At 35.6% G+C, this 16,481-nt stretch overlaps 1 protein-coding gene across 1 annotated transcript in view; it reads left to right on the forward strand.

The window, feature by feature from the left end:
- Positions 1-647: 647 nt before the first annotated feature.
- SOX6 (SRY-box transcription factor 6) overlaps positions 648-16,481 on the forward strand; it is a 262,705-nt gene continuing 246,871 nt past the window's right edge. Inside the window, exon 1 of the mRNA XM_071558897.1 lies at positions 648-1,090. The gene's annotated coding sequence lies outside the window, so the exon portion shown is untranslated. The remainder of the gene's footprint in view (positions 1,091-16,481) is intronic.

The raw sequence follows: 16,481 nt of genomic DNA on the forward strand, positions 1-16,481 counted from the left end.
TGTTAGTGAATGCAACTGTCATTTTTTATGTTTTACCTAAAGCATCCAAAAACCCTAAATGATACTTTTTTCAGAAAGAAAAGAAAAAGGTGTTTTTTTACTATTTCCCTATTTTTACAGCATTATGCCTCAGTCATCCATGCAACAGTTTATTTTTCTCTTCCTCTTACCTCTGTTCACAATCAAAGCACAACCCAAAGTCTAGTTTCTTTCAGTGAGCATTTCCAGAATGTTTCACCCTCTTGTATGAGATCTTTAAACCCTTTTACCAGATTGTTTTATAATCTTTTCACTCATATCACAACAGAACTGCCAAAATATAGAGAATTTTTACGAAAGTGATGAAATATATGTAATTTGATACTATTACTCATGAAAAATAAAGTTACATGTAATTTCTAGGTATCCCATCTTAAGCTGTTCTGTCCTCATTTGAACTCCCCCTTTTTACTATTCTGGGCCTCTCTTATCTCATTTTTACTCCTGGCCACTCTTGCTCTTGCTTTCTGGCAACACAGATGGGTGGCCTTGCACAAACTGATAACTGTAGCAAGTTCTTAGCACACTATCCAATAATAAAATATGTTATTTTCAGAATTAAGCAGGCATATGTCATACTGACACGTTTGCTGAAGATGAGAGGTTGAGCAGTAGCTTCATGGGAGCATGCAGTTGTATGAGCCATTGGACTTCACAGCTTCCAGTTTGTTGATGCATTGTTTTACTGGCTCTTAGATGTAGCAAGTAGAGTCTTTCAGAGAAAGAAAGTCTGGTTTTAAGTATTTATAAGCTTTTAGTTTTCTAAGATAATCTATTTTTATTTTTTTTTCTTTAGCTTGGTATTTAGTTCTCATGTAGGTACTATCATATGTTTTGTTATTTTTGTATTAAAATGAACTGAACAGTATAGGCTGCCTAGTTCAAAATGGGAGCCCTGCAAAGGGTTAACCAGCAGAGAATTACAAATGAACTATCAGGAAAGTTGATTATTAATCCAGCAAGAGAGAAAATATCCTTCCAGTTAGCAAGAATTAGTACCTGAAGAGCTGATAATATTGTTCAGGCTGTCGGTGTGGAATGGCAAAACCAGGTAAGCTAATCATCTTCTCAAAGGAATAAAATCTTTTCTTTCTGTTTTCCATTATAAGAGAATTTAGTTTTTAAAAGAATCTTTGTTATTCTACTTAAAGTGTCAGCATGTGAAACAGCATATGTTGATCCTCAGTTTCCTCAAATGAATGAATGAAATTAAAGCTGTGTTTAACTTTGGTAAGAAGATATATTTCTAAGCTGTACAATGTATGTAACTGTGAAATATCATAACAATTCTTTTTTGGTTTGTGGTTAAGTGTGAGAACTGATTACAAAACCTGAAGAGTCCTTTGCAATTGCAAGCTAATGTATTACGTAAGTCTGTCTTTAGTTGCGCTTGAACATATTGTGGAGGTTTACAGGAACTTTTATGTTGCAGAGCTCTTTCATTCAGAGTTATTAGATTTCAGCTTTCACACTGCATGAAGTTTGTTTTGATACTGTGAACACAATTGTGTTCATTAAAAATGTTTTTCTTTTTGTAGGGTTTCAAAAATCTGTGATCTGAGGTTAGAAGGAAATAGATGTTTGGTAAACATACCACTGTGTTTATACAGAAAACACAACCCAAACCATTAGGTCAGTTGAATATAATCTTCTTATAATTTTGGTAATTTTTAAAAACCTCCAAGCCCTATCTTGGGACAACTTTCAAATTGGTCTGTTATATTTGAGCCCCTGATAGTAATAAATATGTATGATAAACATTTATTGTTTGCAGTGTCTTTTTCACTGCTTAGTTTATTATCAGGGTTGTGGAAAACCTTTTTAAATGGTGGTCTAACACTGTAGAAACTAGGAAGTCTCTATAAAGCGTTTAAGAACTTTCACTAAGTTGTGTGCTGTTACATAAATTAATAGCATTTTTTTTAAAATCCCGATTTATTTGTAGAATGGAATTCAGTATGCCTATGATGTAACTACAGTATCTGTCTCAGTGCAAAGGAATTTACCATCTCCAGATTTTAACCTATTATGTATGAAATAGCCTGAAAGCTATATATAGGTGATATAGGAATGAAAATACAGATAAAACCTGAAAGTATTCAAAATTTGAAGACTGAGCCTCTGTAGCAATGAAGTTCTATGTGGTAACCTTTCATGAGCCATAGAGAAAGGAAGAAACCTTTTAATTTGGAGAATGGGATTAAGATATGGCCTCAGGGAAAGGAGAAATAGAAAGGAAGAACGGGCAGTAAGAAAGTGAAACAGAAAAGTTGCGTTTGTCTGACAGGCGTCATTGTTTTGCGTGTGACTTTGGCCTCCTCGAGCAGAGAGACCGCTGGTGCCCAATTTCTCTGAAGGGTGTCTCATCATGTTAGAGTAAATTAAAAGCTTAGAATTTGCTGATGATGGAGCTATCAGGGCAAAAAATGGGGGCATTTTAGAAGCTATACTAAATATTCTGATATACATAGAGGCAAATAACTTCTTGTGGTGTATTTTAGCTGAGTATTTTAAGGAGAGTGGGGACAACATAAACAAGCTATGTTTTCTGAGTTTGAACACCAGCATCTAGGAAGTACATAAAGAGCAAGAAACCCAATGATGAAAAAATTATCACACAGGAAATGATATACATAGGAAAAAAACAGGATTGTAATTAGTCGAGGAAAGTAAGAAACTGATTAGAGAAATAAAGTTTCCCAGATGTTTAAGGAAAAAATGAAAGTTAAATTAGATAAGCTTTTTATAACTAGTATTGGAGAGGAATACTTGCTTCAGAAGGGGAAAGCTAAACTTAAAATTAGAAAAGAGCTGGCAACTTGAGTTTAGCTCAACTCTTCCTGCACGAGTGACTCTTTGGAATGCTCTGCTTGGAACATCATCAGGAACAACTAGTGAAGTGCTGTTGGGGGGGAAAAAAACCCCACAAAATGAAACATGCTGCATGCTTATTTGGATTGATTAAGGTGATTATATTACTTATGTGTGTACTAACCCACAAATCAGAAAAAATTTCTTGGATTTTGAAGTCGCATTTCAGGATTTATTGTATTTTGTGTGTATATATAGTTGACAGTTGAGCCTCTAGCATTGTACTAGTTCAACAGACAGAATTGAATAACCTAAAATTAGTAGTAAGCATTAGCTTATTGGCAGAATCCTAAATCATCAAATACTACCTGCAACTGAACAGAAATAGTCTTGAACCTCTGGAACTGTAAACCAGTGTAAATTAGCTGTTATTTATTATTATAGTTTATATCAACTGGGATAAAAGTAATACACCTAAATAAAAAATGGAAGCAAAAGATATCAAGCATAAACTGTCTTTTTTCTGCCCCTTCAACTGGCTCATATCAAATTCAACAGCCTGACAATGTATCCTGTGAAAAATGTCTGCCTACAAGTCCGTTTAGCACAGCTCTACAGCTTGACATGGTTGTTGCTTTTTTGCCAGTTGTAGCTGTTCTCAGTTGTGTGTAAGAGGAAAAAAGAAAAAAAAAGAAAAAATAGAACCCCCCTCCCCCCAAAATTAGGTGTGTCTGGAATAGGTTGATAAGACATCATCTGATTTAGTGGAACTACTTTGACTGAGCAAAGGGTTTTCATGCTAACTAAAATAGTTGCATTTTCTTCAATGCAGACCATGTAGCTCCCAACCTGCTTAACGGATTAATGTTGAGGAAAGATGAAGTTCCAGAGATCTGTAACTTGCTAGACACACATCTGGAAACACATCTGCACTCAGGGAAGGCTGCTGAAACAGCCTGCAACAAGCCACTCTTGTGGTGGTTGGGGCAGTAAGATGAGATTTTGGGTAGAGTGGAGCATAAATACCTCTATGTTCCTTGATTCTCCACTTCATAAAAACCTGGTAATAGCCTGGAAGAAGCTTGTCTACAGAAACAGATGGCCAAAGCAAAGGTTGGGCCAAGTTATTTTTGTTCCTTGGACCACACCTTTTCTGTGATGACAGTACTGTAGAGAGAATGTGTTTCAGTTCATTAGGAGCTCAGTGAAGCTATATGGATAACACTGAAATATTTTATGATTTAGCGTAAAGCTGCATAGTTCAAGGAAGCTCATGTCTTATTAGCTATGGCTAAGGTCAGTTATTCGCACAATGAGGGGGAAACTCTTTCATAAACAAGTAGATAAATATGGTGCAGCTGGTGCTTAGCCTTGCTTCAGACTAATATTCCCAGAAAAAACTCTAGCTTTTACAGAGTCCTTGTGGAGCATCAGCTGGTTTAGAGTGGTCATACATAGAGTTGTAAGATTGTGTCATGAAAAAGGACAAATTCAGGGCAGTCTTGCATATAGGTGTCTATCTCCACAAGATATTAGAGAAAATGCAGAATTATTTGAACTCTTCTAGCAGAAAACAAATTGTAAAATATTAGAGCTGAGAAAAAATTAAACTTACCCAGTCTAAACACTCACATGTTTTAATTGTAATAGAAAACAAAAAAACCCCCAAACTAACCAAGACAAAACCCACAGTAAATTTGCTCTAACTGCATTCACCCAAGTTTGTGAATACCAAAGGACAGCAGATTGAGTGTTGTTCCACAAATGGATCTCTTTTACTAAATAGACTGATGAGGTTGTGATGTGCAGGTGTTCAGCGCAGGAGGCAAATAGTGGTGTTCAGAACAGAGAGGAGATTTGTCAGGATGCTTCAGCTTAAATAGGTCAAGCAACCAAACTCCATGGTGCTGGGAGAAGGCCAAAGCTGGGCACTCCAGCAGCAGCTATCATGCACAGATGCCACTACTGCTCAATGACATCCTTTTGACCTTTCTAATTCTGAACAGGGTTGGATAAAGTAAACAATATATAACGGTTTGTTTGCTGTCTAATAATTTATGTTCATATGCAAGTTTCCTCTCATTTTACAGTGGGAGAATCATCTGTTGTAAACTTTAGTGAGAACCGTAGTAGCCAAATCCTAATTGTTTGATTTTTTTTTTTTTTTCAAAGCAGATTTTTCATCAGGACTGTGCTTCTTTAGTTCCAGTTTAAAGACATTTGGTCTACCTTCCTGTTAACTTGGATTTTTTTTTTTTAAGGCATAGGTGAAAGCAAACATCCCAATTTTTCCATGAAAAACATGAGCTAAATCACAAATGTCTGTTTTCTTGCTTTACCAGTGTAGGCTTTTAGCATTTATCAATGTAATATATATGGTTTGCTGGAGTTTATACTGCATCTTTCCTGCCCTTGATTTTTCAGTAGACTGCTTTTCTTTAAAAGAAATATTTTTAGGACGTTGTTGTTCCTTCTTTCTACTTTCCCCATCAGTTGCAATCCATTTAACACTATCATCACCTTACAAAGCATAGTTTTGAGGGAAAGCAAAGTAGCTGCTAGTGACTCCATGACAACTGTCTGGTAAACCTGATTACGAACCTAGAGTGTTGTTTAATCTAAAGGCCAAATAAAACGCTGCAGGAGAGAAACATTGTTTTGCTCTAAATGCCTATTAGGAAGGGAGCTGCTGTGTTATAAGAAAGAGAATAATAAGCTTCCCTTGCTTGTCAGGGTTCAGATTGAGGCATTCAGTGCATAGCTGCCTAGACTTCCTATTTCAAAGAAAGACTAAGTTCTGAAATTGTTGTTGAAGTCAACTAAAACAATCATCAGTATTAGTGACTTTGTGTTTTGGGGGGGATCAGATTCTGCTTTGAGCTATACTGATGTAGCTCTAAAAATAGTATATGGACTTCATTAGGATTATTTTCTCCTGCACCCTACAGCTGTGGCATGTAATCCAGACTTACTGCATCCTCTGTCTTTTAGCTGTTTTTTACAAGGAAAGAATAAGAAGTGACTACTTCATCTACTAGTATCAATAGCAGTTTCTGCATTGTATGAGAAATGTTTTCCCATTTTCCTAAAACTGATATTTGCAGGGAAAAAATAAGAAAGGAAGTTTGGTGCCAGCAAATAAATTATTGAGCCTCTTTCCAGATTTTTTTTTAACTTATCACACCATTTTCCATTAAGAATACAATCAACATGCTCTAGGTCTTAGATGATCATAGAAGTTGCAGAAATAAAATCACATGCACTCTTTCACCAATATAGAGGTATACGTAGAAAGAATGACTTGCTTTACTTCATCTGTACTACTAAAGCACTAATTTTTAGTTGAATTTTAATTCATCAGTGGTGATGTTCCGAATTTACTTCTGCAGCTCCAGAAGCAAAGTAACGGTTTTAGTATAAAAGATGTGCCTGTATGTTTGAACAGCTCTTCAAAAATTTTTAAAACTATACAAAATGTGTTAAACGATACCAACCAGGTCTAGAGAGGTTGAATCACACAATACACAATTGAAAGAAAAAATGTTTATTGTTGTTAAAAACCGTATCTCTTTGTGGACCTGTACTGTGGATTTTAGAACCAGAGTGGGAAGTAATCCATGCTTTAGGAAATTTGTGAGGAAGCACTGTGATCTTATGGTGCACTTTGTCAGTTACTGTAGTTCTCATTAGTAGCAATTAGCTGTGCGAATTCCATCCATATTGTGTATATTTGTGTCTGTCTAACCAACATAGTTATATATCTTGTTATTTACATATTTGTGTATGTGTGTATGTAAGCATGCACACAACTATATGAAGACATGGATACAAGTCCATTTTTGTCCTTTATTTATATGTATTTCTACTTACACATCAGTGTGATGGCCATGTATGTATGTGTTCTCAGTAATTCCCTTTGTAATCCTCATGTTAATGTTAGGCAAAAAGCTTCACGCTTCTTAAAAATATTGTCTATGTCATTCTACTTTCAGAGATGATAATCTATGATTTAGAGAACTAATATATTGTCAGGAAAAAATTATTGAGAATTACTGGAGGAAATCAGTAGTAGATGAGAATGCTTACAATTCTCCCAGGCTGACAGTTTTACTTATGATGTGTGTGTGTGTCAATTCTAGCACAACAATGGACCTGGAACCATCCCCATAGTCTACCTTGGACTTGCAGGATTTCTGGTATTAAACAGATAGAGAATTGGACATTGTACAAGCTTACTTATTAGCTATTATTAAAATTGCTTTTAAGAATTATAGAGATACTATCAATACTCTTTGCCAACTTCTGGTGTGTGGTGTGGGTTTTTTTTTTTTTTTTTTTTTTTTTTTTTTTTTTTTTTTTTTAACAAAGATGTCAAGAGAAAAAGCTTAGACAAACCCGACCCTCCTGGCAGTATCTATAGTAGTCCATGAAGGACAGGTGTCCCCTAATTTATGTAGTAGTCTGGAACATGATTCTTTTTCTCATTTATTCTGTTGCCAATACTATAATCTTTTAATGTGCTATTATATTGTGAAAACTGAAAATTAACCTAATCAAAATAGCTTTCAGTTGCTTAGTTAAATTCTTTGTGTTTGCTGGAAAGTAGATTTTTAAAATAGATTTATCTGTAAATGTTTCTTATAAGACTAAGCAAGTATTATTTCTATTTTCTAGTATTAATCCTACTTTGTTGATCAGACCTCTTTAGTTGCAAGGAGTGTTTATCAATTTTCTGTCAAATAGAAGATAATAAAGTACATACAGATTGAACATACATAAAATGTTTTCTTATACCCTTGAAGCCAGTGGACAGGTGATGAACCCCCAAAGTAACTTATTTTTGTTTATATTGAGTGACATTTTATCTGAAATAATTTGTTCATGTATTGTTGGAAAGCAGATGGCCTTTAAATAATCCCTATCAATACATAATCAATCAGAGAAATATAGTTGAAAATTAAGAGAAATGTAATCTTTTGTTATGCAATAATTTTATGTTAGTGTTTAGAAGAACATTTGCAGGTTGAAAATCATATATCAAAAGTCGTTATAGCTGGTGATACCATCTGTCATCTGTCAGTGAGTTATAAGACAACAGTACAGAAATATAGAATGAAGAATCTAAACACACACATTTTATTCTCAGGGAATTTTTTTTGTATAAGAGATGATGAGCTGTGAACATGAATAACCGAGTAAGAATTACGTTGGCCATTGATTACACCATTTACCTTGTTATGAGTACTGATTTGGGGCAAACTAAAAAATGCTGTAACAAATTTCACTCTCACCAGATAACTAATAAAACTGATAATTTTTATTCATGGTATATATGTTTGTTTAATACTGTCTCCTATACAGAGAATAAGAGTTAAACTATGCTTTATTATGGAATCCTGAGACAGAACTCTCCTTTTTCTTCTGATCAGTATATTCCTTTTTCTTCTTATTCTTTTCTTGCTCATTCAAACAAATGGTAAATCAAAATGTATTTTTTTCTCTGTAGTTATTGCTATTCAAAAATCCTTAAGTTGTTACTATTAAAAAATCCTCACCCTAATGCACCAGTATTTTTTATAACATTTCCACTGATGGCTTTATTTTAATTATAAGATTATTTCTTTTTTTTTTCATACAACTAAGAAAGCACTAGTTCTCATTATATGAGGTTACAGAGTTTTTGTGGAATTGCTGGGATTCATGTGTGATTGGTAAATACTTGCTACTGGCCTGACAGTATCAATATAGAACTACTGAACACTTGTCTGTTCTGTTCAGTGGTGGCCTGAGAATTGTGGGGACGAAAAATGGTACTTGATTTCCATTTTGGTTTTAACAGCTTTATTCCCACCTAGAAACACTTTGAAGTCAGTTCCCTATACTCAAAAAAGTAGTCCTTTACTTTTTCTGCTGGTTGATTTGGGGCTCAGTGTTAATATTTTGCCAGCTTTACCATTTTAGCTTACAGATAATCTTTTTTTCCTGGTATTTAATACTGGCTTGCAGTAGTATCAAATAACTACTGACATAGCTGATGGCCCAAGTCTTTATCTCTAGTCCATGAAATGGTGTTACTTTTCATAAAATTTCATAAAGACCATTAAGCTCCATACAGGCATCTGCAGTTTGCTTATAAATTACAGACATCAGATTATAAGGTCAGGCATGTAATTTTCATAATTTAGAAACAATACTGGATCAAGATATTTAATGCATTGGTTTGTTGCCTTACAGCTGTTCATAGTGCCGGGTTTACTCTCTGCCCTGTAACAAACATGGTTATCCAGCATTTGTTATCCCATTGTTCTAATTTATTGGTTGATAACCATTCTGTGAGCTATGAAGTGTGGACCTGTCCCTCCTGCATTCCCTAAATGAAAGAGAAAAAGGGAAACAAAAAAGAAAGGAGAAAAGAAACCCCTCTCCACTAACCATTAAATTGTAGGGTGATCTAGAGATAAAAGGAGAATCTCTTTTTTGCTTTTCAAATATTTGCCTGGCCTTCAAAAGGTATTTGCCTTTTGTGTTTACATTGGATTTATTTTTCTGGTCTACATACAGAAAGAGAATGATACATTAAAGAATAATGGACAATAGTGAGGAACATGTTCTTGGCTTTCAAATCTAGCCTGTATTTTCTACTTAGGTTTATTTTTTTAATCTTGTCTACTTTTATTTAAATAGAAATTGCTGAGTCTTTTAAAAGGCTGTAAATGTGAAAGTATGAGATGAAGTACAGTACAGGAAGATTATCTACAGGTTGGCAGGCAGTAATGAGAGTTGGCAAAATTCCATTTTCCTCTTTGAATCTTTGGGACCTCAAGTTATTCCTGTGCGTGGCAGAACAATGTAAGGCTTCAAAAGCCAGTGTTCTGTCATTTGCAGAATTGCTTTTTGCTGTTCCTGGTGAGGTGAGGTTTGCCTCAGCAAAATTGTATAAATCTTCACCAAGGCAAAAGGAAAGAGGCTTTAGCTGAAAGTGAAGGTGAGGTCTGTATCATATCATCTTCAATTCTTTCCTTTTGGATGGCATTAGATCTTCCTTGGAACCTGCATTGTCTCTTGTGAATTTGCTGTCATGAAAAGAGCATGTTTTTAGCTAGTTAGTACAAAATACAATTTGATTTAAAAGCTCATATTCAAAGGAAGCACCACTTTGTGACAATAGCCTGTCCTAAGGTTATCTTCTCTGTTGCTCAAGTCTATCCCTTTGTTGTGTGATGTACTAGCACTGCATCATCAAAAACTTGTGATTTTGTTAGAGTGGAGTCATGAAATGGAGATGTTTCCCAAATATTCTTACTGTAATATATAATGCTTTTGATGATATTAACTTGACCCAGTGATTTATTTGAAGTATCTTGATTAACATGCTTTAACAACATGGGCTTTTATAATACACAAAAATATATTTCACCGCATGTATGTCATAAAGCTCTTAGTATGTTACAGTTTGTGGAAATTACAGTCAGTTAATAATGTGTCAGTTCCCCATGGTGTACATTGTAGGATACTGAATGGGTGTTACAAGATTTATTTGCTGGATTTTACAGGTTTTCTGTAGCATGGCAGATGTCTTGCTGATTGCTTGGTGAAGCCTAGAGCATGAGCTCCCTCCTGCAATGTTTACTTTAAGTCAGTCTACATTTGCTTAAAAGTATGACAGTCTTAAAATCAGATCACTTCCTCAGAACTTTCCTAGAAACCTGGATAGCTTTAGTGAGACTATTGGGTGTAATTTAGATGTACATTTGCATGACAATCACAATTTATTTGATCTTAGAATTACAGGAAATGGATTGTTAATAAAATGTATATTGTAATATTATTAGTGATGATTATAATACTGCGAATATTTTGGAGGGGATAGGGAGTTACTTAGTTCATGTTTTTTGACATTGTCCATAATATAATTAGAAGGATTCTGTCTTTTTAATGCTTTCATTCTTAGGTATTTCCTTGACCTCCTTATGTCTTCTAATTCTTTTTAATAGAGAGAACTAATAGGCCCTATTGATACAGTGTTACATGTTATATTCCACCTACAAAGTGAAAAAGTGGAATACTCAGTTAAGTTCTTTATATTCCTTTTATTTCTGATGGGTTTTTTTCTTGATGTCTTTTAGAGTAACAGTGGAGCATTTCTGTTTAAATGTTTGCATCCACATCCTGCAGGGCAGGCAGACTTGAAGCTTAGTTAGAAGGTGCAGAAATATCTGTTTTCAAAAAGTGTAAAATCATGAAGACAATTGATGACTGGAGATTAAAATTGCAGGAGCGTCAAGATGACAAGCAATTTGGGAATGCCTAGGTGGTCTCTATGGAGTTCCATTGAACTGTGATACAGTATGATATATCAAGATGATACAGTGTAAACTGGGTGGGTAAATTTCTGAGTGACTTCAAGAGCATCTAGCACCAACTTGTATAGAAAATGGATTTAATATGCATAGAAATCAAAGGGACTTTAGACAAATTGTGGGAGTTAGTTAAGATTTGAGGCTCTTGTCTGATGCTAATAAAGATTTCTGATGTGATTGTTTTTGTAGCTATAATGTACACTACTGAAATAATTTGTATTATCTAGCTTGCATGTACTATCATGAATGAGGTATATGTTTATAATTTCTGGCTTTCAGATTTAAATCTGTGAACACAGCAAGAGCTCAATGAATTCTGGTAATAATAGTCCTATAATGCAGCCATTCTGAGAACTTCCTTGCAAATGGAAGGAGTCATTCATCTCACAGAAATGATAGAGAAAGAAACTTGACAGAGTTGCTAAGAATCATTTCTGCAAAGGTAATTTAGAGTAGATTAGAGCATAATCAAAATATTTTATGGGCAGTTTGAGAGGTAGTTAAGGAGCTTGAGAATGGGTGGTTTTTAAACTTTGTTTTCTCTTAGTTTACCACTTTTCCAAACTTTCTTCTTAATTAATCTTCCTTCCCTACTTTATAAATACATATTTATTTTGTGTTGGTTTATGTGGACATATTAGAGCATTGTGGGCAAAGTTTATGGAGCAATCATGTAGAGTGTTTCTTGCATGCAGAATGAAATGGTAATTTCCTTTCTGTCTTCTATTTTCCCCTAGTTTATGTATACTTGTTTGTAGTTGTACTTCATTGTGGAAGGTGAATCACCAGTTTTCACAAACAGCCTGGATTGGCAAACTGTTGGGGCACCTTCAGGGAGCTCTGTGGTTCTGCAGGGAATGATATAACCTGATAACACATTTGTATCCTTCTAGCTCAAAACTTGGAATGTTTCAAATGCTAAGTCTACATCTGAACAGTTTTATAAGATTTCTGGCAAATATAGAGGAGGTGGTCCCAAAACCTTCTCATAATATGTCACCATGCAGAAAAAATTTCTCTGTAGCCTTTCAGTTGGTTTCGGGTCATAGACTCCTGGTAGGTGCTGGGCAGACATTGAGTCCATCAGGCATGTTAATCTGTCTTTCGCTGGTCTAGGCTTGACCTGGTCTCTGCACTTGTTTCAAAGTGCCTTTGTCTCTCCTTTTCTCCCCATACTCCACAACCCAGTGCCTGATAAAGCCACCTGGGAGAGCCTCAGGCATTTATTGTCCCTGTTAGTAGCCATTCTGAAGGAGGATGAATGACAAGAACTCCATAGACTCAGCTCCTCTTTAGAAAGGCCAGTTGGTGCCAAGGCTGTTGGAGCTAGTGGAGCCATTCCCATTGGTAATCCAGGAGGCCTGCCTAGTGAAGCTGTGCCTTAAAATATCTTGAGTGAAATCCTGATTCTGCTGAAGACACTGGATACTTAGACATAAATTTTGTGTCATCAAGGACTTCACCAGTATTTTTATTTTGCAGCTGTAGGGGGAGGGAACCCTGAACCAAGATGAATGTGACTTTACATTATGAAATACATTCTCTTCTAGTTTCATCCTTGCCTTCCTCCCATCTGAATAACTGTAAATGATGTTCTCTGTTAATACGTGTGTACTTGCTCTAGATTGCATTTATTTTTCTTTCGACATATATACCATTTCACTATTAATCATCCACTTCTGCTCTTTACTGTACAAAGACACTGTTGTGCTGATGGAACATATTTAATATTTGGTATGTTATATTTTATTTCTATTGTTGCTTTCTCATTCCTTTATGGAAAACCTTTCTTTATTGACTCCTAAATCATGAGTTAAGCCCTTATTGAAAACATGTTCTGTATGTAATTCTTGCAAGAGAAAAAAGTTCTTTTGAGCTTATAGGCTTACACAAATACTTTGCTATATGGTAAAAATTCAGAGATCTCCTGTATGTTATCTGAAGCTAGAAATATACCCATTTACTCAGCAGCACATCATAAAAGAGATGCATACTATGTTCTTGTCTGTCAGTGCCTTAAGTCATCACTCTACAGCCTTTTTTAAATTCTCTTTTTATTGAAACCAAGAAACAAAACAAAGACCAAAAAAAGCAAAACCAACATCAATTACATGTCAACATGACATCAAACAGCATAATATATCAGAAAAATAAATGTATGATCTGGTGACTCAATGATTTCTGTCCATATGGCATTTACAGAGAAGTAAAGAAAAAGCAAATAGTTACACATCTGTATTGGGAGAAATGTCCGATATAAAATTGGCCATTGTGACCCCACTAGAAAGCTCTAAGCTGAGATTACCTGGAAATAACACAGAAGGGAAAGCGAGGTTCCAACCGTATGGCTCTTTTATGTAGAGTTTTGAGCAATGATCATTGTGCAGGTATAAGTGTTTTTATAAAAAGATTACTTTAAAGTTAGAGATATTCTATTTGCTGATAATAGGTCCAGGTTTATAACTGGACGTATAGTACAACTGCACACAGAGTGAGGCAAAAGTACAATTAGAAAAAAAATAAGTCTGTGACTGTCTGGTGAAACTATTAAAATGAATCCTGACTCTAAGACTATTTATTTGCTGAAAGACATATGACAAAGCCTCTTTGTATAAGTGCTAAACACATGAAAACCACTGAGAATCAGTTAAGCCTCTAAAATAATAAGCTGTGAATTTCATTCATTATTATAGCAAAGGGCATCATAACTTTATGGTGAGTAGGGAAGGATGGGAGAGAGGTGAGACCAAGGGGATGGGAAATAGAGAAAGAAAACCCAGAAAGACCCAGAATCAAACATGGCCTCTGTTATTTGAATTTGTTGTTCATTTTCAATGGAGTGATAACTGGAACAGCTCAGCCTGAACTCTCTGGCTCAACACTCCCCATTTTAAGGAACTTGGATGTGTTTCACCACTTACCTCTGGACAACAGGGTACAGGGAAAAAAAAAGCCAAAAGAATGGGTCACGTTCTCTTTGCACAGTTAGAATTTGAATCTTATATATAATGAATGCATTAACAAAGAAAGATATGTACACATACACATAGATACATATGCATTTATATGTCTGCACACAAATAGTCGTGTGTGTATAAATCTAGCTCCACATGGGGTTTCTCCTCATTTTGCTGTTAGGCTCATTTCACGTATCTGTTTCTCCAAAGACACAGGAAGTTACTTTCTGGATTTTTTTTTCCTTTTTCTTACCCAAGTTGCCTATTTATTCAGTGAAATCTGAGACTTCTTTTTGTTAATGCCATTACAAGTACAGCTACAAGCTTCGAGGGAGGGTGATAAGTGACCCATTGGACCTGGGAAATGGTGCTTTCTGTGAGAGTAGGGAATAGGCAATGAAGTCCTTATCTTATCTTTTGGATCAGCAATAACTTCAGTGAGACCACTTAGTCAATACTGTACGTGCACTATGCAGCCAGGTCTCATGTAAGCAGTAACAAAATGCATTCTGCCCAGTATATGTAACTGGCCATTATGGATGACAGAGCAGAGCATAGCACAGAGACTGCGGGGAGGAGCAGCTCCTGAGGGTAAAAGAGCAGTACATTGAAACCTCGAAGGAAATTTAAGAAGGGATGGTGTGAGTGTGAGCGTGTATGCATTTAAGTCTGAAGGCAGAAAACTATGAGGGCTATGTGGAACATTTCCTGGAGCTCACCACTAATAAATATGGCAGGATTGTCAGCCCTGCTGTGTCCATACCTTCCTTCTGGGCCCTTGCCAGTGTCACTGTGCCTGTCAGGCAGTGCATCCTAACCAAAGGATGGGAGCTCCTCAGTGCATCCTCCTGCACGTATCTTAGCGCTCCCCCACCTCACATTCTCTCCTGCTGAGGAAGAATCCTGGTGCATTGCCCCCTGGATGTTTGGATGTCTTAATGCTGAGCACAAGAGGAACTCAATTTCTGCTCTCCATTTTGTCCTTTTTGCTTCAAGTTGTGAAAGACAGGGAGTGGAAACTAACTTCATAGTTTGATTCATTTATGCATTCATTTATTTTGGGTGAAATAACAGTAAACCACCAACTGTTATATCCCACAATTTATTACAGTGGCATATATAGAGCACAGTTTCAAATTACAACCAATTGCTTTGTTTACCTCCTCTATCATGTTTTAAATTGTAAAATATTTCTTATTTTTCAAAATTTGGTTCATCCCATACACAGAAAATGCCCTCTGTCACCAAAACACTTTGCATATTACTTTGCATATTTATAGGCATCATCTTAAAACCTTTACAGACAGTTGGCATCTCTTCATTTGCTTCATCCAGATATGTATCAGTCCCTCTGTATTCAGCACGACTGAGAGGCAGCCTTTTCTGGAGTAGATTGGCAGTAATGATGCAATAGACATCATTGCAGTGGAATGTAAAGCAGCAGCACCGATACCTGTGAGGATCGACACAACCTGGAGGACAGATAGAACTTCAAATTTTAACACTTCCTTCCAAACTCTTCCAAAATTTCTTTAGTGTGAATGCATCTCTTGGAAGCATAAAAGATTTAGTTTTTTTGCTCTAGGCAGTACTTTTAAACCTAATACTTATATAGGTAAACTGTCCTCTTTAGTTTTCACCTTAACTTATAATGCCTCACTGGCAAGCTTGTTGGTTATATCCTTAGTCTGTGAATCAGGCAGTTGCTAGAGATGGGCTGGCAGGCTGCTAAGAACTGAAGTAACATCAGCAGCAAGATGGATTTTTGTTTGACTTCTGCCTTACGGGAAATTCCTAAAGTGTTTCTTTTGTATATTTACTGCAAGCAGTCAGTTTTTTACACGTTTGGTTATCAGTGTGATATTTCTGCATTTCACTGTTTAATCTTTTTGTGCAATAAGATGAAGAATTGTGCTGCTGAAAATATTTAAGTAAAAGCCTGGATGGCATCTTGCAATGAAAATGAGTAGATCTTTTTTTTTTTCAATTTAAGCTAGCATGAGACAAGAACACAAGTCTGCTCTTTCAAGGCATCTATAATATTGGCGGTGATGTGGTTGTAGTAGTATGCCGCAGTTACCTTTTGACAGCTTCATTAGCGTTATGCAAATATTTCTGTCCATTTTTGAACAAGCTGTATTTGAAGTGAAAATCCTTACAGCTTGGACAGAAAAACTTTGTACAAAGTGTACCTTTAACAATTCCTTAATTCCAACATTTTAAAAATAATTGTCTTTTTATTTTGCTTTGTAAACATACACATTTCAACATAAAATCTGTAATAAGAGAGAACTTGTAATAAGAGGGAACTTGT

Source organism: Pithys albifrons, chromosome 6, assembly GCF_047495875.1.
Source record: "Pithys albifrons albifrons isolate INPA30051 chromosome 6, PitAlb_v1, whole genome shotgun sequence".
In the NCBI taxonomy this organism is placed as follows: domain Eukaryota; kingdom Metazoa; phylum Chordata; class Aves; order Passeriformes; family Thamnophilidae; genus Pithys; species Pithys albifrons.